Source organism: Olea europaea, unplaced genomic scaffold (genome assembly GCF_002742605.1).
Source record: "Olea europaea var. sylvestris unplaced genomic scaffold, O_europaea_v1 scaffold2010, whole genome shotgun sequence".
Taxonomy (NCBI): Eukaryota; Viridiplantae; Streptophyta; class Magnoliopsida; order Lamiales; family Oleaceae; genus Olea; species Olea europaea.
The window spans coordinates 37715-65024 of record NW_019237985.1 but is presented as its reverse complement, the minus strand read 5'-3'; the positions used below and the strand labels follow the sequence as shown (position 1 = coordinate 65024).

At 40.1% G+C, this 27310-nt stretch overlaps 1 pseudogene; it reads left to right on the top strand.

Annotated features, from left to right (window-relative positions):
- On the top strand, positions 1 to 27310 carry LOC111379618 (annotated as a pseudogene).

Sequence of the window (27310 nt, the reverse complement as noted above, 5' to 3'; positions counted from 1 at the left end):
ATGCCGAAGAACAAGGGGGAGGGAAGAACAAGAACGAGGGGCAAGAACTAGGTGGACGATGAGGAGCGGGAGCTAGTTTTCAAGGAGGATGGACAGGAATACGCCCAGGTATTGTGTATGTTGGGTAACGATAGATGTGAAGCCTTGTGCATCAACGACACTACGCATCTCTATCATATCCGTGGAAATATGCACAAGAAGGTCTGGATAGTTGGGAAATTTACATCAACTTGGGAAAATGGAGAAAAAACAAGCAACCAGAAATGATATTAAGAAGATGAAGAACATAACGAATATGAAGGCTCGAACGCGTAATCGCTGTCCTCAAATTATATTTGCCCCCTCTCGGATATGATTTTAGTGTTTAAACGGTCTCGCGGCAAACAGTTTGTAGGATTATATCAAGTCTTGTAGAGAATCAAACGCTTAAGCACATGCATGATTCTCTAAAACTTGAAGAACACTTTGAATATGGTTGAAGAAAAGTATTTTACTTTCTTGGTGGAATGAAAGAATGTTTTATCGTATGTTTTTTATATATATTCCATTGATCGTCCATGACCCATTTATAGGTATCAATCAATGCCACGAATTGATGTCAAAAATTGTGTTGAAAGGTTGTAAAAACATTCCAACAGGCGCTAGAAATTAAACCGAAAACGGCCTCCTAATGGTTATAAATACAACCATGCAAAACCATGTGGTTGCATGGTTCAACAGACCAACGCCTGGAATTTTTTTGCCTATGCGAATGTATTGGCTTCCATATTTTTTCCATTCCACAAACGCATCTTTATAGATTTTGAAAAATATTTCAACAAACAATAAAGTTTCATATTCAAAATATACGATACCCATGCATAATGATTAAATATCTTTTGATTTAAATATAATCATAATGTAATTCAAACAAAATAAAGTCGAAATCAAAGGTAGCTGTAGCTTTGAACCAGTTATTTCATATGACAATACCGGTTAAAACACATACAATTACCACGTGTTCTCAAGTTCTTCAACTCGCTTAGTGCTTTTATAGCCTTGTGTTAATCCTATTCAACAAATTTTTAAGCGAGAAACTTCAACTTCACCACCTCAAAGTTCGTTTAGATGAAATTATTTCAGTACCTTTGTTACTTTTAAAGATACTGGTGTTTTAGCACTAAATTTCATTAAGAGTTTTAATGTTCAACCCCCACTTAATAACAACCAGCATTATTTTAGTTAAGATAGGGTTATCACAGACTTTGATAATGCTGAAACCATCCCACATATCGAATGACTTGTTTTTACCATCTGAACCCGTGGATTACCTTTTTTGAGTAATGATAAGTAGGGTTGCCGTCATTGATTGACATTATAGTTTAGTAGTTTTAAGCCCATTCTACTAGAAGTAGACACCTCAAAACTTCTATTTAGAGATGTTATGTAACGTATAAGCTAAGTTCTCTACAAAAATTATTCCACATTTGATAATTTCCTTGTGACGTCACCTCTAAGACTTATATGTCTTTATTTTTCATTTCATGTGACATGGTATCCAATCAAAATATAGCTAGTCAACGATCGATTTATTTGATAGATACAACTTGTCATCACCAAGGAATCTTTTATGAAGCCACATGCTTCTTACTAGCTTTATAAATTTTCAAAATAATGTTGGATGATTTCCATCAAATCGATTTCCATCAAATCAATATAATATTCAATCACTTTTATTGTAGATTTCATACTTGGGTATTCAAATTTCATCATTGAAATATTATAATGATCTTCAACTTATGAATATTCTTAAATATTCACATTGGTTTTGCAAACGCCATGACTGGCTTTCACCCAATTCATACACTTAGACTTAGTGTATTTCATCCTTATAATTATATGTATAAGTGCTTCTCTACCTTTTCTCCTTTTATAAATATCTTTCTATGATTAAAAGGTAAAGGATACCGTAACTTTTTAAACTAAGTTATCCCCATAGTTCTTCAATTAGGAACACATATACAATCTAATATTGTTGCATCAACAAATCTTTGAACTTCTCATATAAGTTCAGAAGCGTTAATGTTAACCCCCACATTTCGAGTTACATGTGAACTTAGAGTTCCTCATTATGTCAATTCCCACTTTGGGGATTGTAATTGAGTTTAGAGTTCATCAACTCTTTCATAGTTCATTCACTTATTACTTTGATAATACCCGTAACATTTTAAGTAATTTTAGATAGTGGTTATTAAGTTACAGTGTACTTCAAACCGACTATCTTTAATTTTGATCACACAATTTGATCAAAGTCATCTCATAGACCATTAAATTTCATAGGACGCATTTTTTTCACGGTTCAATTCTTTTCATCAAACAAATAACTTATTCATTAAATATGCACCTTTTCATGTAAACATCTATTCGTATGCAAGATAATATAACGGTTGGTAACACAACTTATGCTAAAAAATCAATTAATAAAGACAAATAACACATGCCCTTGTTCAGAATTCTTAACTTCAGGCTTTTCGCAAAATATACCAAAGAAGTTAACCCAAAATATGGATATAAATTTATCACAATTCACAAAATCAAGACATGTTCGTTTTACATGGTTTTGATTACCTGATTTTGATCTCAACTTGAAACCACAAAGGGAATACCACATTGCTTAACAATATTTAGCATGTCTTTCATACTCAACATGTAGTAAATCAACGAAGTAGATCATAGATCACATAATCAATTCTCATGCAATAATATTCAATAAATTGATCCTCGAATATCTCATAATATTCTACACAATTTTCACAAATGAGATGCTTAATAAATAAATATTTCAACTAGGACATAATCACATAATTCTTTCAAAATTTTTATGTTGATACCAAACATAATAATTTTTCATTAGCATCTATTATCACCATAAATTGCATGTAAGACCAAATTCCAGAAATAAAGCATACTCTAAGAATCATACATGCTTTAATCCATCAAATATATCTGACACGGAATTTACATAACTATGCAATTCATTATTGTGGACACAATATTCACATCCATCATCTAATAGGAAATTTTAGATGATCATGAAAAATTCATATTCAAATTCATTAAATATTTATAAAACATACCTTACAAATGAATATGCAATTTTAATTTTCACGCAACATCATAATTTCCATATTGCCACTTTCACAAACACATGCAACAAATTATGCACCACCGGAATTAAATTCATTGGGGATATCATCATTGATAACGTGCATATATTTTCACAAAACATCTAAATTGCATGTGAGAAGATCATTATATCGATTTACCAAAGTGGAATTTTAGAACGGATTCTATCATTTTATTCTTCAATGAAACATTTTTTTTTTCAAACTTTCCAGATTTCTTTCGCCAAAGAAATGTTGATTTCGGTAGCATCGTCAAATTCAGAATTAGAATGTAGGAGAATCTCAATTCTGTCAATAGAAACTTCAATTTGTACTGGCCTTCACATTAAGTTCGCCCATCAAATATTCCAACCAGGATCTAGATTTCATCAACTTGATCTCGCCAAAGTGATTTCGTTCTCTACGCAAATTATAGTTTGAGATTGTTGGGAAATTTACATCAACTGGGGGAAATGGAGAAGAAACAAACAACCAGAAATGTGATCAAGAAGATGAAGAACATAACGAATATGAAGGCTCGAATGTGTAATCGCTATCTTCAAACTATATTTGCCCCCTTTTGAGTATGATTTTGGTGCTTAAAGGGTTTCATTGCAAACTGTTTGTAGGCTTATATCAAGCCTTGTAGAGAATGAAGAAATTATAGTAGGGTTCTCTACCGCAAATTATAGTTTGAGATTGTTGAGAAATTTACATCAACTGTGAAAAATGGAGAAGAAACAAACAATCAAAAATGTGATCAAGAAGATGAAGAACATAACGAATATGAAGGCTCGAATGCATAATCGTTGTCTTCAAACTATATTTGCCCCCTCTCGGATATTATTTTGGTGCTTAAAGGGTTTCACCGCAAACGGTTTGAAGGATTATATCAAGCCTTGTAGAGAATCGAACGCTTAAGCACATGCATGATTCTCTAGAACTTGAAGAACGCTAAGGAAATTTTGAATATGGATGAAGAAAAGTATTTTACTTTCTTTGTGGAATGAAAGAATGTTTTATCATATGGTTTTTTTATATATATTCCATTGATTATCCATGACCCATTTATAGGCCTCAATCAATGCCACGAATTTGTGTCAAAAATCGTGTTGAAAGGTTGCAAAAACATTCCAAAAGGTGTCAGAAATTAAATCGAAAACAGCCTCCTAACGGTCATAATATACAACCATGCTGAACCATGCGGTCGCATGGTTCAACAGACCAATGCCCGTAATTTTTCTGCCTCAGGCCATGCAATGCGGTCGCATAGGCCAATGTATTGGCTACCATCTCCTTTTCATTCCACACCCATCTTTATAGATTTTGAACAATATTTCAACAATAATTGCTACTGATGATATTATTCTCGTTGGCCTCCGTGATTATCAGGTTTATATTCCCCCATTTTTAGTATTTTAGATTTGATACTAAAACATAGTTTAAATTGATGTATCATCAAATCAATAGCTAACACGGTAATTACTAAATTTTTGGCTACGTGAATTGGACTTGGATATTATCAACTCTCTTGTTTCTGCTGTATTATGAAAATGGTCCCGCTACATACAGTTTGCTGTACAGCTTACCTTACATTGCTGAGCTGGAAAATTGAGGGGGGGGGGGGGGAAAAATAATACAAAATAGAAAAGGAAAATCCCCGATTTTTGCAGCTACTGACCCGATTTTTCCTATTCACGAAAAACAACAAAGAAGAAGGCGTTGAAAACCCAAGCGACCGCGTACGGTAAGCAAAAATAAGGCATCGAAGAAGACCTTGATAAAAGGTCTTGGGACAAAGAACGTGATAAAAGGAAATTCTCATGCATTAGCTACTGTTAGCAGGGATCTGCCCGCACTGACCTTTTGGGCTCCTTTAGGCCCAAATAAATTTTTTTTTTTTTTGGTTTTTGAAAGCCTATTTAACAAGTAAATATCGAGATGGAAGCCCAACCCATATAACCACAGCCCATAACCCGTTTACGTTACCGACCCGGACCCAGTGACCCAGACCCATCATTCTTAACCCATTTGAAATCAAAATCTGCCCAAACCCTTAATCCAATCGCCTCTCTCTCCAGTCGTCTCTCGCCTGTGCTAAACTGAAAGTCGTTCCGCCCGTGACGCCTGTCTTCGCCCTTGCACCGATCACCGGTGGCCGGCATCTCCTTCCCTTAGCTCCCGCCTCCTTGTAACTAAGTGTAAGCTCCGCCCTCGACCCCTGCCGTCTAGATTAAGCCGAAACTGAAGTCGGTGACCGCAACTTAACCACCGTCTGCAAGGCGTCACCGCAGTGCCGCACGATTCGCACCACCAGCTGCCGCCTGTAAAGACTAAAGAAGGTAATTAATTTTGAATTTAGATGTTCTTCCAAATTCCAACTGAACTGCAGTGCCGTGAGCCGTCTGCCGGTGCAAGTCTGCTACCTAATTTTTCATTTCTTCGATTTTGCCTGCTGCCTAATTTTCATTTCTTCGATTTTGCAGATTCTCATAGTCATTGATTCAGTCCTTCTCAGTTTCTCACTCAGTCACTCTGTCAGTAACTTCACTAACTTGGTATGTGAATTTATGTTGTGAAATTGGATTGATATTTGATAGTGTGAAATTGTGAAATAGTATAAATTTTGAAATAGTATAAATTGTGAAATTGCCATCACAATGAAATAGTACTTGTTCACTTGTTAAGTATGTTTAGCTCTGAATAATGTTTCATTTGAGAAGAGTGACAATGTGACACTAGTAGGAGAATATTGAACCAGGGAGTGGAGAATTGGTGGGATGAATTGATTACATTCGTTAGGAATTTGATTGATCGATGTTTCCATAGGGACGTGTTTCATTTAACTGTAGTAATGTTCACACTCGAGTGCCTTCAACTGTTTAAGAAATTTCTCCATGAATTATAGAAGTCGGAGTTTGAAGAAGTGGAAGAGAAAGATCCCTTCAGCCCCAAGATGCCCATTAAGAAACAAGATGAGTACATAGTTGGTGCTTTTTCTGACTTTAAATGTATAGTTGGGTACAAGATGAGTACATAGCATATTTATGGCTTGTTTAGTTGGGTTTGCTTCTGCCATCACAATGAAATAGTATAAATTTTGAAATTGTGAAATAGTATAAATTGTGAAATTGCATTGTGAATTTGCGATTTGGAAGGTGAATTGACATTGTGAAATTGGATTGATAATGTGAAATTGTGAATTGGATTGTGAAATGTGAATTGCACTTGCGAATTGAAATTGTGAATTTATGATCCTTTTGTTATTATGAATTATTCTCACTCACTTCAAGTAATAACTGGATGTCAAATGTTTAAATCCAGATATCAAATGAATAGGTACTTTCAACGAAAAAGGGACATAGATAGTGTTGATGAGGGGGCATCGAATAATGTGGATGTTGATAAGGGGTTATCGAATGATGTGGAGTTTGATGTCACAAAACTTCCAACTGACCCATTTTGGATTACAATGCTAACAGTGTGTTGGGGATTTCAAATGAACTGTCAAAGGCATTGCAAAGAAAAGATCAAGATATTGTGAATGCAATGCAATTGGTAAGATTGTGCAAACGACGACTCCAAATAATGAGAGATGAAGGGTGGGACTCCTTTTTGGAAGAAGTATGCTCTTTTTGTCAAAAACATTATATTCATGTATCCAACATGGATGATATGTTTGTACGCCTTGCAATTCATGGTCGCCCTCAGCGTAATTCTCCTGAAATTACAAATTTACATCATTATCGAGTAGATTTGTTCTACTCTGTCATCGACTTACAACTTCAAGAATTGAATGATCGTTTCTCGGAGGTAAATACAGAGTTACTCCTTTGTGTAGCTTGTTTATGCCCACAAGATTCATTTTCTTCTTTTGACACGAAAAATTTGATTAGACTTGCTGAGCTTTATCCATTAGATTTCTCTGCAGTAGATTGTATTGTACTTAGCGATCAACTTGAGACTTATATTTTTGACGTGCGCTCTAACAAAGAGTTTGAAGGGTTGAATGGCCTTGGTGATCTTGCGGAGAAGTTAGTTTTGACAAAGAAAGATAAGGTATATCCATTGGTTTACAGATTTTTGACTTTAGCATTGATTTTACCGGTTGCTACCGCTACTGTGGAGAGAGTTTTTTCTGCAATGAGCATCGTAAAGAATAGATTGCGCAATCGGATGGGTGATCAGTGGATGAATGATAGCACTATTATTTATGTAGAAAGAGATATATTTTTGAAGCTCGATAATGAAGTTATTGTACGACGATATCAAAATATGAAAACTCGCAAGGAACAAATTTAATATATAAATTATGTGGTTTTTGGTGTTGTTGTAATATTGTTTTATTTTTTTATCATCATTAAATCTATGACCAAAACCTCGAAGTTCGGCGTCGAAAAATGATGCCCGCACTGGACGTAAATCCTGGCTCCGCCCCTGACTGTTAGTGCAATTATATATGGTACTGGTTCTGTAGGTACTGCTCTTAGACCTCTTAGTGCAATTATAGACTTGTCTTATGGACCCCTTTTCTAATATTATTCCCCATTTTTATCTCGTGCATTAACTGTGTTTTTCATGCTTATTATTTCAATTTTTTTTATTGAAGTTCCTGTTGATTCATGTTGTGAGCGAGAAGGTTAAAGGAAAGCTGAATGAAAATGGCTTCGATCCAGCTTACTCACCCATTAATAATGGGCTTCATCAAAAACCCTTTTGCTCACACATTTACATCTTGTTATAAAACGACTTTCTCTTCTCTGATAGAATAAAAATGGATGAACCATTAGAGAAAAAAATTCCGCTGCTACTATTATTTACTATTAGGAAGAGTATTAGTCTATACATCAAATTGGAACCTGTATAGGTTCCAACCTCACAGTTATTTTTTGTCATCCTAACCTGTTGATTTTGTATGCTAGCTTGTAAAAGATAGGTTGGAAACATTTATTCTAGCACAATTCCCCTTTTTGACTGCTATTTTTCATTTACCATGTGTACTTCATTGAGCTTTCAGGTTGTATTGATTAAACATGTTGTAAAATCTAGAATACACATAAATCACTTTATTCCTTTTAGATGTCGTATCACATGCCTGCCTTAGATTATATTCGTATTTCTTATTTTAATTTGGTTGAATTAGATTAGTTTGATGGCAAGAAAGAACAAGGAAATATGTCATAGTTGTAGGGAGAGGGGACATATGCTGCCGGAATGCCCAAAGAAGAGAAGATGTCCAAATTGTGGTGAGGGCTTCGTCAACTGGTTGGAGGTCGAAAAGAACAACGAGCACAAAGGGCTGTTGTTTCATTGTTGTACCTGAGACTGTTGGTACTTCAAGTGGTGTAACAAATCCTTCGGCAAAGAATGCCCATTGCATGATGATGGTGAATCAAGTGGCATCACAAATGGAGGTGAGCACATTGACAATTTGTCACACGTATTGAAAATACTTGCTACGCTAAGTGAGGAAAAAGGCTTGGAGATTTCTCTAAACATAAATATGCTCAAAGGGAAAGGAGTCTCAGGATATTGAAGATGTATTGTTGATTCTGGAATTTAAATAAAGCGTGTTGTATGACTTCATATGTTGTTTAGGGAGGAGTTTCTAGAATTAAATTGTTGCACTGAAGTTCTTAAATTAATATGATGCTAACAGATTCCAACCTTTCACTTTTAGCTCTACAATTTTACTGTTATTATAGCAAACAAGCACTAAAATGAATACATAACAATTGCGTACGTTTATGTACCCACATTTGTGTGAAAAGAGCATGGAGACCTGCTTGCAGTTGCCCTCCACATCAGAAAAGAAATTACCCATTATTCAGAATCAAAACCTGAGCATGCTATATAAATCTTCGAAAATCTCAAAACCCTTCAAGGCTATATAAGGGAGAGAACTCAGTTATCACGATTGAATTTATAGTTGATAAATCCTATTCTTGGCTCCAAAATCAAATCAATAATTTCAACAAACACGAACACTTTAATCATTAAATTACACAAAAACATATTTCAATTACATTCTTCTCGGCCTTTGTTCAAACCATCAAATTACAAAAGCATCAAATTACAAATTACACGGTAATCAGCTTACACAAAAACATCAAATTACAAGTACATATTACATTCTCACAGTAACCACACAAATCATTTGGGCACTTGTTCAAACCATCCTTACATGCCTGCTAAAAATATGAAACATCATCTGTGGAGAATATGGTTGACACAAACCATTTAATCCTTGATGAACACATCTTCATTGGAAGGAAGGATGAAATTCCACAATCCTTGATGAACAAGCATTTTGCGAGGCTTCCAATACCACTTTTCGCAGCTTCAAAGTCCATTCGGGAGCCAGGTATCTCAACAGCACTCAACCGACCTCTAGCAACAGCAGCCTGAGGTGTAGAATTAGTGACACTTGACATCCAACTGGCTATGGCACTCGGTGAAAGTAGTGGCTGGAATTGCTACATTCAAAATGATATACGGCAAGTAAATTGGAGACGAAAAATTAAATTCACTACTTGGGTGAAAAAAATAAAAAGGCAAAGGAAACTCACACACTGAAATCCGATCGAAAAAATCGCCTCACTTGCTCAACATAATTTCGACAATCCCTTTCCACACAAGTCATGTTGTCGTACCCACCCGTTTCAACAACTGCAAAATTGTAGCACTTGAGCAAAGGAATTCTGGCCATATTGTTCACTTCAAGCTTGCGTTTAACATTTGCACTCAATTTTCTATTGCATCGATACAACTTGGACTTCAAAGGACTTGTCTTATGATTGTGTTCAAGATGGACATTACAAATTTTCCATACTCCACGAATATTTGAATAAGCAGTCGACCTTGCTTTGCAATCTGTCTGAATTGTTGGTTGTGGTTTCAAAGAAGAGCTTGTATTACTACTTCTTCGTCCCTCACGACAACATTTCAATGTAACGTATCTCACTACTCCATCTTCCCCCTTTTTAGAATTCCTTCGCCTAATCGGAAAGCCTTCCTTATATGCGCACCTCCTGTAAAATTGAAACACCTTTTCTTCAACTTTGAATTTCATACCTACCTCAGGTACAATCACATCATTTCCTCCAAACATATCATCTTCCAACGTCATCACATTGTCCATAATGTTCTCATTATTGGATTCTACAAAAACTTCATCATCCGATAGGTCCACTTGTTCGTTTCCTACAACCTAGTGAAGAAGAACATAGTCAGCACTAAAACAAAATTTCCCAATTTTTGCATCAGCTCAAGAAAGTATTCAAATACGTAACCAAAAGAGAAATACTTTAATATGGAAAATCCAAAGTGATCTTTGTACTTGTCACTTCTTTAAACCATTCTCATAAGATTCTTCATTTCAACAAACTGCTTGTGATAATTTACATAATGAGATTCATTTGTTGAATATATCAAATCTCAATAACTAGCAAAAGAAGTAATTTTTGCGTAAGATTTTTCTACTTTGCTTTTTCCCAGAAACAAAACATATCCAAGCAATATCATGCATTCAGATACATTTTTTCAATTCTTCAGAAATTGCACATTTCCGGTGCATATCATAAACCCACCAAATATAAATGCTATCTCATCCACTAACAAATTGAAAATATTATGGAAATCACCTTTGTCCGACATTCTTGTGACACGGCAACTACTTCTTCAGCCCTGCAGAAGTTTCCTCCGGTTGGCACCAACAATCCGATTTTTGTTAGATGTGGCGATCGTCTTCTATACAGGGGTAAAACGGACCTACGACACCGCAATCACTTTTTAAGTAGGTGAATAACCTTCGATTGGCACCGAACACTTTGATTTTCGTTCGATGTTCAATGGGTAGTCGCGTTCCCACCATTGGGTAAATTGGAGATCTCAGTTTTGAGGTTAACAATGGTTGGATATATGTGTGTTGGTCAGAAATCTAGAGGTGTAGGAAGTCGAGGAAGTCACCAAATCTTACCGCCAATTTGTATTTCCCTGTGGAGTTTGGAGTGTTTTTCAAATGAAATAATTAGGGGCCGGCTCCAATTTTCTTCCTTTAAAGAGAGTTGCTATAGTGGTTTTAAGTTTAATTTGACCCGATTTTTTAAAGAAGCGTTTCACGCAGCTACTGACCTGAGTTTAAAGCAATGTTTTTTTTTGTTTTAAAAGGGCACAACTTTTTAACTGCCATGTTAGCATTTTTGAAATGCTATGTAGAAAGCTGTACAAGAAGCATTATTGTTATGAAAATCATAACGACCTTGCTGGTCGTACAGAAGGGTGTTTGCACCCTTCTTGACAGATTAGACACGTGAAAAGGCAGGGGCCATGGCTTTTTGCATTTTTTTATTCATGTAGGGTCGGCTTGGGACCCACACATGTGAGTATCTGTCATATAGGGTGTAAACCTTTTTTGGTAGAGGAGCTTTATTCAAATCATAATTAAACTATATGTCTAGGGGAAAAAGGGTATAGAAGTAGGCTCCCTATTCTCTTCTAGATTCGCCTGACCACTAGAAAAGGCATAATTAGTTTTTGATTTTAAGTTCGAAAATTGGAATTAATAAATTCTTGTTTGTGCGGGGATATTTAAGCTTTATCAATTTCTTTATCTTCTCCAAATTTAGATTATTTTTTGAAATCAATCGATTAATCAGAATTCTAATTAGCTTTTAAATCAATTCAAATTCAAAAGTTGATTAATCTACTTTACTTTCTGTTGACCTCTAGAATTGGACCTTCTACGTGGCCAACAGATAGTTACTCCACATAATTCTCCCTGCACACAACAACGCACAATCAGAAGCACACGGTCGGAACCAGCAGTGGCGGCGGCGACCGCATACACTCCGACGGTCAAGTCAGAGTTGGGTGATCGGAACAGTGCTCAAGTTATGCAAGAAAGTGAGGAGGAGAATATATATTTCTTAGTATGGAGAGCTAAGTTATAAGAGTTTCATTACCTTTGTCTCTTGCCAAACCTTGAGTATTTATAGACGCAGAGCACCGTTGGATATGGGACACGTGTATACATCTGACAATTTGAGGCATCTGCTCATAGGCATCAATCAGTTGTGTCTAAAGTGGGCGGGCAATTAGTTCTTCTGAGTTGAGTTGACGTAAATTTGATACGTCACATCAACTAGATCGATAGAGACGTCACATCAATTAATCTTTGAAGATAGCGGGGATCCTGACAGATATATTTCTGACAGTGGCGGCGGAGGGACCTGTTAAGGGAGTACCTCTAAGTGCTCAACGCTTTGAAGTTGATGGATACTTCGGTTGCTTCAGTGGATCTATTCTTGACCTTAGCACGCGCTATGTCGAGGTCGTCAGGAGTGGCCATCACTTCGGGTGAACATGTGTCACTTCGGAGAGTGTATATAATTGTCGTCCGAAGTGATTTGGCCAGGGGATGGACACGTGGGAGTGTTTCCAAAGTGGTTTAGTTAGGAGTGTAACAGTGGTCCCCCGAAGTTCAAGCATGAAAATTCATATCATGGGTGGACTTGCTTTCCCGATTGTGTTGTCCGACCTTAGAGTAAGTATTGTGGATTCTGATAAAGTGCTGATGTGGTATGGGCGTTTTGAATAAGGGACGATGAGTTAAGAGGTGGCCAAAGCCTTGTAAAGCTGAGAATCACACGATCGAGATGATGACCCACAGAGGATTACGCGTTAGTGGCACCGAAGCTTTGGAAGTTGGGTGAAAAGCTCATCTGCTACCGGTGTGCTGACCTACAGGGGACGATGCGTTGGGAGATGGCTAAAGCCTTGCAAAGCTTGGGCGGAAATGCAGCGTCCGAGGCAATGACCCACAGGGGACTCCGCGTTAGGTACGTCGAAGCTTGTGAAGTTGGTTGAAGGACTCATATGCCATTAGGAGATGGCTAAAGCCTTGTAAAGCTGAGGGATCATGCGACCGAGGCAGTGACCCACAGGGGACTCCGCGTCAGTGGCGCCGAAGCTCATCTACTACCGGTGTGCTAATCCATGGGGGATAACGCGTTGGGAGATGGCTAAAGCTTTGTAAGCTTAGGAGGAAATGCAGCGTCCAAGGCGATGACCCACAGGGTTCTCTGCGTTAGGTGCGTCGAAGTTTGTAAAGCCTAGTACTTCATCCGAGGCGTATTGGGATGGATGTCTCTGATCTGAAGCGTCTTATTATGACTTTAATCGTTGTAGCAGCTATCGCATATTTCCAAGGCGACAGTTGGATGTGATGCCTGTTCCTAAAAAAAGGGCTGCTGCGACCACTTATTGTTGATGGCTGCTGTCGCTCGAGGTGACGTGTTTTATGCGTGCATGAGGGGCACGGTCAGATCTTAGGCATTGATAAATCTGGCATTTCATTTCAACAAACCAGATTTGTGATGAGATGAATGGCCCAGATTGACATCGTTTGAATTCGACGGTACGGATCGTCTGAGTTCTCCTATAAAAAGAAGACTTATTGCCATTCAAACATTTTTGCCTTTACAAACCTAGAACTCTTATTGCTCTCCAATTTCTTAGCGATTTTCGGTGAGTTTCAAGCGTTTCCCGATGACATTTTCATTTTTTAACGAGTTTCAGAAGGTCGTTTCCTTTTTCCCCACCGTAGAAAACCCTAATCCGTTCATTTTAGTAAGTATTTCTCTAGTTTCTCACGTTTTTTAAATCTGATGGCTTCTGAGAGTAGTAATGCTTCGGGGAGGGAACTGAGTGTACTTCAGGCGGATGAACCTATATTGGCGATGTCCGGTGAGGTGGTAGAGGCTATAATAGGAAGGGAAAACATCTGGCGGAGGCATGATAGCCCGATAGACATGTCAGAACATTGGGGGGCTTCTGACTAGCCATCGAAGTTAAGAGAGATCGACCTGGATAGACTTAAAGCAGAATATAGGATCCCGGATAGCGTAGACCTTATATTATCGGAGCCTGATGAACGAGCCCGTTACCCTAGGCCAAGGTGTGTAGCTGTGAGCGAAGCGCTCTTTAAGGCTGGACTTAGGTTGCCTAGCCACTCTTTCTTTCGGTATGTCCTTAGGTCATACGGGTTAGCTCCGACCCAATTAAACCTGAACTCCTGGAGCCAGATGGTAGGTTCATAGATGTTATAGAAAGAGGTGTCTCTTGAGGTGGAGATGCCCTTTTCGGTATTCCAAACCCTATACATCCCCAAAGTGGCGGCCGAGGGAGGGGGGATAAGACTAAGGGGTAGTATTACTTAACCTCCTGGGGGCCCACACTCCATTCGTCCTAGATCTGCCGAGCTTAATAAAGGACTGAAAGATGTCGTGGTACTGGGCGACCGGAAGGTGGGACACAATGGAGGGGGGCCCCCTGGCGTCCCTCACAATCCCAACTAAGTATTCATCGCTCAGTGAGTATTGACGCCCTGTGTTTGAATTTCTTTTGAGCTTCTGTTCGGTTCCTAACCTGTGTTTGTTGTTTACAGGCACTCGTCCTTGGTGTGAGATATCCACTGAGGAATTTGACATAATTTTTATTGTTTATCAGCTCCCGCTAAAGAGGAGATCTTATCACGAGCTGATTAAGAAGAATAGACATTTTGTTACGCATGACCTAATGGCCTCCCAAGGTGAGTGTCTGAAGTGACTTTATTGTAGTAGGTTTCCGAACTCCATATACTTGTATTAATTTTTTTGATTCCCTACAGATAATTTCAACAACAAGAGGCCCCTGAGGCCTAATTTTAAGTCCATCCAAAAAATGATAGCCGAGGCAAAGGCGTTGAAGACCTTCTCCTCTGGTTATAAGAAGCAGACCGAGGAGCTGGTGACTACAGGCAAACAGCTTCAGCCATCAACGGAGGAGGAGAAAACAGAGGACCCTAAGGTGAACTTGCTAAGGAAGGGCAACAAGGCTACTGGCCCGTCAAAGGGCCAACCGTGGTGAGGCCCCCACCGATTTTGAAGCAGACCACAATATCCACCCGGGTGGCCATCCGGGAGAGGACTGTTTTCGCTTTCGAGGCTTCCTCAGTTGCTGCTATTGCTGTTCCGACTGAAGTTTCACTTTTTGCAGTGCCATTTTTCCAAGTGTCGGGGCAGCAAAAGAGGAAGATGGCTCGTCTCGCAAAGGATGCGAACTTTCTAGGCGTCAACACTGACGAGCCCGTAAAGAAGGTGCTAGAAGCCTTGCCTCCATAAACCGCTGCAGTGGCAGTGGTCTATCACAAGTATTGGACTAAAGAGTGGAGGGACCACTCCGCTTCCTGCACTACAGAAGATCTCGTGGCAGCGAACAGTGCATGCATCACTCGAGCCTTTAGCACAAGCGTCCAACTCGAGGGTTTGGTGAGAGACCTTAATGCTAAGAGGGAAGATCTGGCCAAACGTTTGGAGGAGGCAATGCATTATGGGAATGCAATGCGAGCTGCTTGAGAAAAGGCCTCGGAGGCAGAGAAGGAAAGGTAAGAGGCGGAAGGCCGGCTGGTGAAGGCCAATGAGGAGGTGGAAAGGCTGAAGAAGGAGCTCTATGAAGTGGAGTGCCAGGTGGTTCTATGACGAGGAGGGTTGATCATACCAATGAGCACCACCGGCTCGCCAGTGAGGCTCTGGAGGCCTCCAACAAGGAGAAGGCCGAGCTGAGGCTACAGGCAGAGGCCTAGGCTAAAGAGATCAAGTCTCTAAAGGCCGAGGTGAAGGCGATGGGGAAGTCAGTAGTATAAAATTTTATTGATCACTTCGAAGAACATCCACTGTATGATGACTTCGCCAACTTCTGGGCTTCGTAGAATGCCCAGGCAATGTTGGATCGTCTAAGGTAGGTCTACCCAACTCTAGATCTGACATCCCTGGAAGCGAAGTTCAGTGGGCCTACGGAAGGTCGACCTGACAGGGCCATCGAGAAAGCTACTGAAGCTCTCCAAGAGGCCGAGCTGGAGGCTGGAGCTGAAGACGCCCCTTAAGTAGAATAGGAATATTTTGTAATGGCTTCGACCCGCCTCTTGTAATTTGCTTTGATGTTAATGAAATTAAAAAAATTTCCAAGTATTATTGCTTCTTCTCTTTACATTTAGCTACAGGCAGAGGCCCAGGCTAAAGAGATCAAGTCTCTAAAGGCCGAGGTGAAGGCGATGGGGAAGTCAGTAGTATAAAATTTTATTGATCACTTCGAAGAACATCCACTGTATGATGACTTCGCCAACTTCTGGGCTTCGTAGAATGCCCAGGCAATGTTGGATCGTCTAAGGTAGGTCTACCCAACTCTAGATCTGACATCCCTGGAAGCGGAGTTCGGTGGGCCTACGGAAGGTCGACCTGACAGGGCCATCGAGAAAGCTACTGAAGCTCTCCAAGAGGCGAGCTGGAGGCTGGAGCTAAAGACGCCCCTTAAGTAGAATAGGAATATTTTGTAATGGCTTCGACCCACCTCTTGTAATTTGCTTTGATGTTAATGAAATTAAAAAAATTTCCAAGTATTATTGCTTCTTCTCTTTACATTTACATTGAACTGTTTGTATCTTGATGAGTAACAAGCAAATATTAAGTATTACTTACCAATAATAACCAGTAAATGACAGAAGAACTGATCCATAAAAAATACTGAAGAACTGAGGCATAAGTTGATTGACCCATATAACATGACGGAGAACTGAGGTAGTTTCAGCACTTAGCAAGATAGGAATGTTACAATAGACTGGATAAAATGGAGGTCGAATCAGAACATACACTTATCACTGATAGTATTTTCTCAAGTGTTCAATGTTCCACTGATGAGGCAACACTTTCTCCGCCATGTCTTCAATTTCATAAGTTTCGGGTCAGGACTTCTTGCGGATACGATATGGACCTTCCAAGTTTGGTCCAAACACTTTGGACCCAGTTGGCTTCGATGATTGGAAGTCCCTTCTGAGGACGAGGTCCCCCACACGAAGAGTTCGATTTCTGATCTTAGAGTTGTAATAACGGGTCATCATTCTTTGGTACTTAGCCAATTTTATTTGAAATGAATCCCTCCTTTCTTCAAGGAGGTGAAGTTCGTGCACACGAGTTTCGTCGTTGCTGATCTCATTGAAATATATCCGACAATGAAAGGGGATACCCACCTTGACAAGACTCATGGCTTCGGATCCGTAGGTCATGGAGAATGGTGTTTCACCATCACAGTTCGACTGGTCGTTCGAATGGCTCAAAGGACATGGGAAAGTTCATCGACCCACGCCCCTTTCGAGACGTCAAGCTTCCTTTTCAAGGTATGCTTGATGGTTTTGTTCACAATCTCAACCTGCTCGTTTGCTTGGGGGTGATAAGGTGTTGAGAAGTCCTTCCTTATGCTGAGTTTGTCACACAAGTCTCACATCTTTTTGTTGTCGAATTGCCTTCCATTATCAGACACTAAAAAGTGGGGAATGCCAAACCTGCAAATGATGTTTTTTCAGATGAACTTTGTGGTGTTCACTTCAGTGTTTCTTGCTAGAGGTTCAACTTCAACCCACTTGGTGAAGTAGTCAATGGCAACAATGGCAAAAGTAGCGCTTCCTCTTCCTTTTGAGAGCTGGCCAATAAAGTCTATACCCCACTTCACGAACGGCCACGGGTTGGTGACCACGGAGAGGCTTTGAGGAGGCTGTCTTTGAATGTTTGAGAAGTGTTGGCACTTGTCACATTTTTGAACAAACTGGCAAGAGTCTCTTTTCAGGGTCGGCCAGAAGTAGCCTTGTTGAAGTACTTTATGTGCCACGGCCGTTCTTCCAGAGCGGTTACCGCAAACTCCTTCATGGATCTCCCTGAGTATATACATGGCTTCTACCCCTCCTACGTATCAGAGAAGTGGCGAGTCGAAACCCCTTTTGTAGAGCACATCATCCTGGAGAACAAAGTGAGCAACTCTCCTCCTCAATTTCTTCGTCTCGCTTTTCAAGGCTGGCAGTGATTGATCTTTAAGGTAGGCTACGATAGCTTGCATCCAAAGTGGGGTGTCTTCGATTCATAGTACCTCTTCACCTCCAGAGATGGAGGGCTTCAGTAGGCGCTCAATTGGGATAATTTTTAGCAACTCCGAATCCTTGCTGCTGGCCAATTTGGATAGGGCATCGGCGTTTTTCTTTTCGAGGCGTGGGACTTGGACTAGTTCGAATCTCTTGAAGTGAGGGACTAGGTTCATAACCAATTTCAAATACGCAACCATGCCACTGTCTTTGGCTGCAAACTTTCAGTTGACCTGACTTACCATAAGCTGTGAGTCGCTACTTGCTAGGAGCCTTTTCACTTGCATTTCTTTCACTAGTCTAAGGCCCGCTAGGAGGGACTCATATTTCGTAGTGTTGTTCGAGGCTTTAAAGCCAAACCTGACCGTGCAGTTTAGCTTATGATCCTCTGAGCTTTCCAAAACAACTCCTGCTCTGGAGCCAGTCTCTCCTGACGATCCATCTACAAACAGGTTCCATGTTGGGAGCTCGACTGGTTTCATTGTCGCTTCCATTTCTGGGACTTTGACGAACTCAGCCACGAAATCTGCAAGGGCTTGGCCCCCTCAATAGAATGGGCTTGAAAGTATGGTCTCAACTTCCTTGATGCTGTAAGAAGGAAAAGTGCAAGCTTTTCGATATTTGGGTAGCCCGTCTCCGCTCGCAGTAGTGCTAATTGATGCATATTTTCCTCTCTGACAAGGACTACACTGATGGTCTCATTTGAGACCATCAAAAACAACAGTAGTGGTTCTCGTGGTTCAGGTTTGGATAGTAGGTGTGCCTCTCCTAAGTGTTTCTTCAGTGCTTGGGAGGCTTTCTCGCACTCATCCGTCCATTAGAATTTCTTTCCTTGTTTTAAGATTTTGAAGAAAGGTAGGCTCTTGCCAGTGGCCCTGGAGATGAAGCGGCTGAGTGCGGCTATCCGATCGTTAAGGCTTTGGACCTCCTTTGACTTCTGAGGTGACCTCGTTTCCTATAAGGCCCTTATCTTTTTCAAATTTGCCTCGATTCCTCTTTGGCTCACAATATACCCTAGAAATTGACCCGAAACTACCCCGAAGGTGCACTTCAGAATGTTCAACTTCATTTTATACTTTCTGAAAATCTGAAAGATCTAATCGATGTAACTTACGTGTTCTTTTGCCTGGAGGCTTTTAACTAGCATGTCATCCACGTAGACTTCTATAGTTTTGCCAATGAGCTCGATAAACATCATATTAACCAGCCTCTGCTGTGTAGCTTTGATATTTTTCAACCCGAAGGGCATCACCTTATAGCAGTACAAACCTCAGTCTGTGATGAACGATGTGGATTCTTCATCAGGTAGGAACATGGGTATCTGGTTGCACCCTGAGTATGCATCCATGAAACTCAAGAGCTCATGTCCAGCAGTGGAGTCCACCAGTTGGTCTATCTTTGGGAGAGGGAAGCTGTCCTTGGGACATACCTTGTTCAAATTTGTGAAGTCTACACACACCCTTCATTTTCCACTAAGTTTCTTTACGAGGATCGGATTTGATATCCACTTCGGATAAATAGCTTCTCTGATAAAGTCGCTCCGGCTGAGTTTGTCAACTTCTTCTTTGAGCGCCTACTACCACTGTGAATTGAGAACTCATCTTTTCTGCTGGTATGGGGCGCAGGAGGAGTTGATGTTAAGGTGGTGGCAACTAACCTTTGGGTCTATTCCCACCATATCCTTATGCTTCCAAGCGAAGACATCCAAGTTTCTTTTCAGAAAGTTCATCATTTCTTCTTTCACTTTAGAGGGTAGTGATTTCCCTATCTGCAAGACCTAAGTGGGGTCTTCATGGCTGATGGGGAAAGTTTTTAGTTCTTCCATTGGAGTTGCATTTGGTTCAGACTCGCCCTTCTTCAGGGGCCTCTACCATGTCAACATTTTTCTCCTGTTCGGAGATATGCTCTTATTCAGGGGCTTCAAGCATTTCTATGTCCATATTGGCTTCGTCGACGGCACCTATTATGATAACATTAACAGTGCAAGATTCGGATTTTCGCAAAGAGTTGAGGTAACATGCCCTTGAACCCATTTGGTCACCTCGCACTGTAGCAATCCCCTGCTCAATTGGGAACTTCATACACAAGTAATGGATGGATGTAAATGCCCAAAGATCTTTCAAGGCGGGTCGGCCCAATACTCCATGGTAAGCTTATCTGTGATCCACAACCAGGAACTCCATAAAGTGGTGAGCCACTAGGAGGGCTAACCCCATTTCAACAGGTAGAGTAATTTACCTTGGTAGGACGATGTTGTTGCCAATAAATCTAAATAGCGGGTCGGTCATGGGGATCAACCCGTGTTCAATTTACATTTTATCAAAGGTGGATCCAAACAATATATTCACTGAGCTGCCATTATCGACAAGCATGCATTTAAGTCCGTTTCGAGCCACTACGGCTCTTACCACTAACGCATCACAATGGGGGTGGCGAACTCCTTGTGCAACTTCTTGAGAGAAAGTGATCGGGCCCATCATGTTGGCCTCTTGGGTCTGATTGACAATATAAATAATCATTGGCGGATCCTTCGCTTCCCTTGTGTAGTTCCTCTGGGCGGTCCTGGTATTGCCCCCGATGTGAGGTCCTCCAATGATTGTATCAATTTCTCTAATAGCTTGGCCTTCAGATGGGCCTGAACCCTAGGCCTAGATTTTCCTATGTCCCTGGATTCTCTTCTCCGGGTCGATTGGTCTATATAATGCCTCTCTCCTCTATTCGGGTAGTTGGACCTGCGAAGGTAGTTATCCCTTTGCGGGTTACTCCAGTTCGAGGATTGATGAGCATCCCTGCATTCACTAATATCGTGTCCATAAAGTTGGTGAAAGGTACGGAACCTTACTCCTTCTAGGGGCTTGTTTGATCGCTTCTTCTTCTTCTTTTGATTGTTGTTTGTTCCCCCGGATGGTCCTGCTTCAGCAGAAGCATTTTCATATGCTAGCACTTGCACTGCATTTAGAGTGGCTGAGGCCAATGCCTGCCCGGATGTGGGACTACTGTGTGACCTACTTGGGTCCGTTGCTGGATGACGAGGTGTGCAGTTGGTCCTTGACCCATCTGCCTTTGAGGCGGGGGAAGTCCCTGAGCCGCACAATTTCGGTGGTCAATCATCTCCTCATTGACGATTTTCACCCTCATCATTTCAACCAACTCGTTATAGGTGGTCGAATTCTTGTTGTGTACATCCCTCCAGAACAGAGTGTTTATGTTGAGGCCACCTTTCAAGGCTGAAAGGGCTTTCCTGTCAGCGACTTGCTCACATTACGTGGTTTTATCGGTGAATTTGGCGAGATAGCTTTTCAACGTCTCGTCAGGAGCTTGCCTCATACCTTGCAGGCGTTGCACTGGGGTCTCTCATTCCCTTCGTGAAAGGTATTAGTTCAGAAATGCCATCTTCAAGTCTGGCCAGCTTCTAATGCTCAAGGGTAGTAATCTATTGTACTTCACTTCAGCAGCTCTGGTGAGGGTTGGATGGAAGGCCCTACATTTCAGTGTCGGTGAGGCTCCTTTGAGACTCATCTACGTCATGTACTTAGTCAGATGTTTCTGTGGATCCCCCTTTCCTTCATACTTTGGGGTTTTAGGGGCATGAAGTTTGCAAGCATCGGGAAGCTTCGGGTTTCTCTAGAGAAGGGGAGCCCTTTTTCCAGAGCCTTCCCGCTTTGATGCATTTTGGGGAGGTGGAGGTGTCTATTCTCAACTACCCCAATCCACTAGGTTTCTCCTCTCCCGCCTACTTCTAGGCGGAGGAGGTACTTGTTCTTGCTTCGGCTCTTGTCGGACTGATCTTTGTATGGAGCGGACCCTATTGCTAGGGTTTTGCCATATTCTGTCGAAGACACTGATAGATCTTTGTGGTTCGTATTTTGGTGGGAAGTTCTCTCCTATAGGTGGTTCTACTGGTTAGCTTCCCTGCGTGTAGGATGTCACATCCATACCCACTTCTCTTTCAAGGAGGTGTTCTCGATGTTGGCTCGAATGGCCTCGGTCATGAAGCGCGGGAATTTGAGCTTGATATGATCCTTGAGGCATCTGGAAGCCCTGATGACCTCGAGCCTGCATGAAGAATTCACCATCGCCACATTCTGAGCCGCGATATCCCTCATTTCGGCAGCTATTTGGGTCATTCCTTCAGTGAGCGCTCCGGTGATGGAGTCTCCGTGCGTGACATTGGTCCTGATTACCTCTTCTTCAGAGGCATCCCTGTACCCTTCAAAATTTGCATCTTTATTACTATAACTCATTTTGTTTACTGTTTCAAGGGTGTTAAGAACTTTTTAGGTTGGCTTTGTTCTTTTTCAAGAATGTGCCCTTTTCAGGGTAAGTCGATGGTTTGCCGGTGGCTTTTTCGGTGGACAATATGGAACTTTTGGACGAAAACTCTCCCACAGACGGCGCCAATCTGTTGACCTCGAGAATTAGACCCTCCACGTGGCCAATGGATAGCTACTCCACGTAATTGTCCCTGCGCACAACAACGCACGGTCAGAAGCACACGACCGGAAGCGGTGGTGGTGGTGGCGGCCACATACACTTCGACGGTCAAGTCAGGGTTGGGTGATTGGAACAGTGTTCAAGTATGCAAGAGAGTGGGGAGGAGAATATATATTTCTTAATATGGAGAGTTAAGTTATAAGAGTTTCATTACTTTTGTCTCTTACCAAACCTTTGGTATTTATAGACGTTGAGCATCGTTGGATATGGGACACGTGTATGCATCTGACGGTGTTAGGCGTCTGCTCATAGGCGTCAATCAACCGCGTCTAGAGTGGGCGGGCAATTAATTCTTCTGAGTTGAGATAATGTAAAGTCGATACGTCACATCAACTTGATCTATGAAGACGTCATATCAATTGATCCTTGGAGGTGAACAGGATCCTGACAGATATCTCTCTGACAGTGGCGACGAAGGAACTTGTTTAGGGAGTGTCTCGGAGTGCTCAACGCTTCGAAGTTGAGAGACACTTCGGTTGCTTCGGTGGATCTACTCTTGACCTTTCCGTGCGCCATGTCGAGGTCTTCAGGAGTGGGCATCACTTTGGAACCATTTCGGGTAAACATGTGTCACTTTGGGAAGTGTGCATGACTATTGTCTGAAGTGGTTTGGCTAGGGGATGGACACGTGGGAGTGTTTCCAAAGTGGTTTAGTTAGGGGCGTAACACTTTCTATTTGGTTCTTCAAAAAACTATACATATATTTGTTTTTTCATCCACTTTTTCAATTTTAAAAGGACTATCAATTAAGCTGTGTGAGTTCTCATCCTCTCCCTCCCCCCCCCCCCCACGAAACTATAATACTCCGAAAAATATTATTTTACATTCTTACAATAGTTAATATGGAAATCAAAATTTCATTTGCTTCTAAGAGTTTTATATTTCGTTATCGCTGCAGTCGAAAATATCGTATCTCACAGAATGGATCCACCACACTGTTTTTTTCGAATTATCACACCTCGTTGGGCCATGACATTCGTCTAGTGAGTATTATAAAAATTCATTTTTTGTAAAACTCGTATAAACTTTCATTAAACAACAAAAAAATCTTCGATCACAAATCTAAAACTCATTTCTTTCCTCTCAAACACTTGCATCTCTTCTATGTCTACTTGCATGTACGCGCTTTATTCAATTTCAATTTATAAAGTACTGTCATGCATGTCCATTCAACAATCACCACAAACTTATATTTAACATTCACCTACTAGTATTATGAAAATTATAATTAAACCATCTGTCTAGGGAGAAAATGGTATAGAAGTAGGCTCCCTGTTGTCTTCCAGATTCGTCTGACCACTATAAAAGGTTTGATTTTAAGTTCGAAAATTGGAATTAATAAATTCTTGTTTGTGTGGGAATATTTAAGCTTTATCAATTTCTTTATCTTCTCCAAATTCAAATTATTTTTTGAAATTAATCAGAATTCTAATTAACTTCAAAATCAATTCAAATTTGAAAGCAATTCAGATCCCATTCTCATCGTGCTGTCAAGGGTGGGACAACGAATATCTCTCTATTTTTCTTCTTCGGGGTTAATAGGATGATAAGGCTGACGTAATCCTGATGTACCTGCCAGATGAAGCTCAGTTGCTGAAGGCTTATGGTGAGCTTCCAGAGAGCACTAGGCTTAATGAGGGTATTGTAAGTGTTATGCCTTAGGTCCAATCAACCTTGAACATAAATACTTTTGATATATAATTAATGCAATTTAATGACAGATCTATTATTTAATTAATAGACAATTAAATAAATAATTGAGTCCGTAGATTCAAATCTTCGTAATTTGTTAATCACAAGAAGTTGTGATTGTGAGATACAAATTATATATGATTGAATCTTAAATCGTCCGTGGTCGTAAGTAATAACGAGATACGGATATCGTTATTACGGATAGACCATCACGTGTGGCATTTTTTACTTGAGAAGTAAGTAGTTGATCTCATAAGTTAAAGTGTTGTGACACTTAAATGAACATGTGAATGTTTTGTTATAGAACAAAACATTGGAGACCCGTCGAGAGATTCCACATGGATAACTATCTGAGTGTCAGTGGTTAATCTCTAATGTTCGATAGTGGGATTGGTCATTTTGACTTGAGATTGTCATAGTACCTTATATGAGGACGGTCATGCTTCGACGGTGTTGGATGTTGGTCTGTCAAGGGCCGCTAATACGACATTGTTCGGGTATGTTAAGAATCATATGAAGGTTGTGAATGACCAATTAAAGATTCATCACTCTTAATAGTAAGAGATTATGATCTGCTTTTCATTCAATTAAGTCGATAATGAAATCCTCGGTTATGGTGTACTCATAAGTCAAAAAAGAGTTTTCGACTTATATTGACTTAATAGTGGAGTGAAAGTTATGATCGATGATCGAGATTGACAAACTTCCATATCTCGTAATTGATCGGATCATATTGACGAAGGAATTATAGTTTCACGGTAAATAAACGAGTTTGGTTTTGTCATACCACATGACATTTCTCGTCACATGTATTGTCCTGACACATTATTAGATGTCAATTTGGGACGGCGAGTGTGAATTGGTGATAAATTGAAAAGGTATTTTAATTTATCAATTTTGATTAGATCAAAATAATATTTCACGTCGTTAGGCATTGTGATCAGGAACCTGATGGGTCGCACACAAAAGAAAATTAAAAGATTGCAATTTGTCAATTAATTAATTTAACAATCGTTGGATAAATTAATTAATTGGGTTTATAAGCCCGAATTAATTAATTAGATTTATTAATTCACGGACCAAATTTAATTAAATAAATTAATTAAATATCGGACCGGACTGGACCAGGCCCATTTGGGCTTATATAAATACATGGCTAGGGTTTTCAATCCATACAGTTTTCTCATAATTTCTTGCTAGCACAAGAGGAGAAAATTCTGGTAGTTGCAATCTGTTCTCTGTGTGGATCATCACTGGAGGCTAAACAATTGGACAGCTGTGTATGGCGAATCAAAATTGCTGGAACGAAAATAATAGCAAAGAAGTTCGCAGATCTGAAAAAGGTACAATTTTTTTACAATTTTTATCTAAACATAAAGAGATTCTTGGTGGGAATCGAAATTTGTTTTAAATTTCCGCTGCGCATGTTAAGTAGATTCCCAACAAGTACTGCTGGTGGACTTGATGAGGAGGACGATGGAGCAGGTGACGTAGAAAGTCTACACTACCATAAAATTATATAGTACTAAAGGTTTTTGATTTAGAGGAATATCTTACAGGTTGAACCACAACCTTAAGGGTCTCCCACCGTCCCGTCCCTGGAGCATCGTGAAAGAGATTAATTGCGGGATGTGTCCCAACAGGTCACGGAACAAGAGCTATCCGTACGCTGATACCCACAAAGAGTCTCAATCCATATTTTTAGAGGAATATCTTATGTGTTATGTGTAGTGGTCTATCTATGGATAATTATGTCCTACTACAGTGGATTCAATGACGAGGAATTTTTATTTATATTTATGCTTAACTTTTTAATTGTTGAATACATGAAAATTTCAAAAATTCCTAGAATGCTTGGTCATGGTTCATCAATGAGCATAATAATCATGCAAAAGCCATAACAAAATCTTCAAAAATGGCTGTGATTCAACATTAGAATAGCTCCTTTAAAATGGAAACCTGTAGATGATAAATTTCAATATTTCTTATGAAATGGGGTAAATATCATTTATTGTCTTTCTAACGAATGGGGTTTTCTCTTGATAGTCTTCCTGCCATTAAAATCAACGAGAAGTTGTGTCTTTAAACGCTACATTACTTATTGTATAGAAATGTGTTATTTTCATAATATGCGATCCGAGGATGTAAAATATATAACACTCAGGATAGCATGACAATTGATGATGGATGCTATAACATCGAACTTATAACACTCGTGAAGGTCATTAAGGACTGACAACGAGACACTAACTCAAATTTGTCTAGTACGAATCCATTTTGAATCATGCTATCTAAAAGTTGCACTATTGAGAAAATGTGGACTTGAAAATGGAACCTCATGAGCTCTGTTTAAGCAGAGTATGTCCAGCACCCGAGTAGATAAAGAAACCACAGAGTCCCACTAGGCCTTAGTTGAAACAGTGTCTTGATCGAGTTGAAGTCGAGTACCGTTAAACAAGTATCCCAGATAGTCTCAAGTGATACTGGAGGCACGATGTTGATTGGACTCACGCTGCTCCATTTTCATTTAGTTGTACCTCGTGGTCGAATTACAGTATTGCTTAAGTTCTCGACCTGGATGTCTAAGATGGTAGGCAGTTGGAGAAATGGCGTTGCCTCAACTGAATTGACAACGATCTTTTCTTGTATTGCTATTTCAATGAAAAAAAATGAAAAATCAAAAGGCCGTCTTATTCAAAACCAATTATGACATCCCTTCTCTCCCACCTCACACCTCAAGTGGAGGCCAATTTACTTGTGTTTTCTCATATGAATCTGACCATCATTCATGCCGTAGACACCATTGTGGACACTACAACCAAATGCCAAGTCTCGAAAAAGTAAGAGCGGCTCTACTACCACTTTGGAAACTAAAGGTTTCTCTCCCAACAAAACCTTTACTGCTATCACAAGTATATCTAGCTTCATATTGACACTACTTGGCTGCATTTTCTTGGCACACAGAATAGGTGATTACATGGTGAAGTACAAAAAGATCCCGATTGTTTGTAGTTGCAGATCACAGCCTTCGACTTAA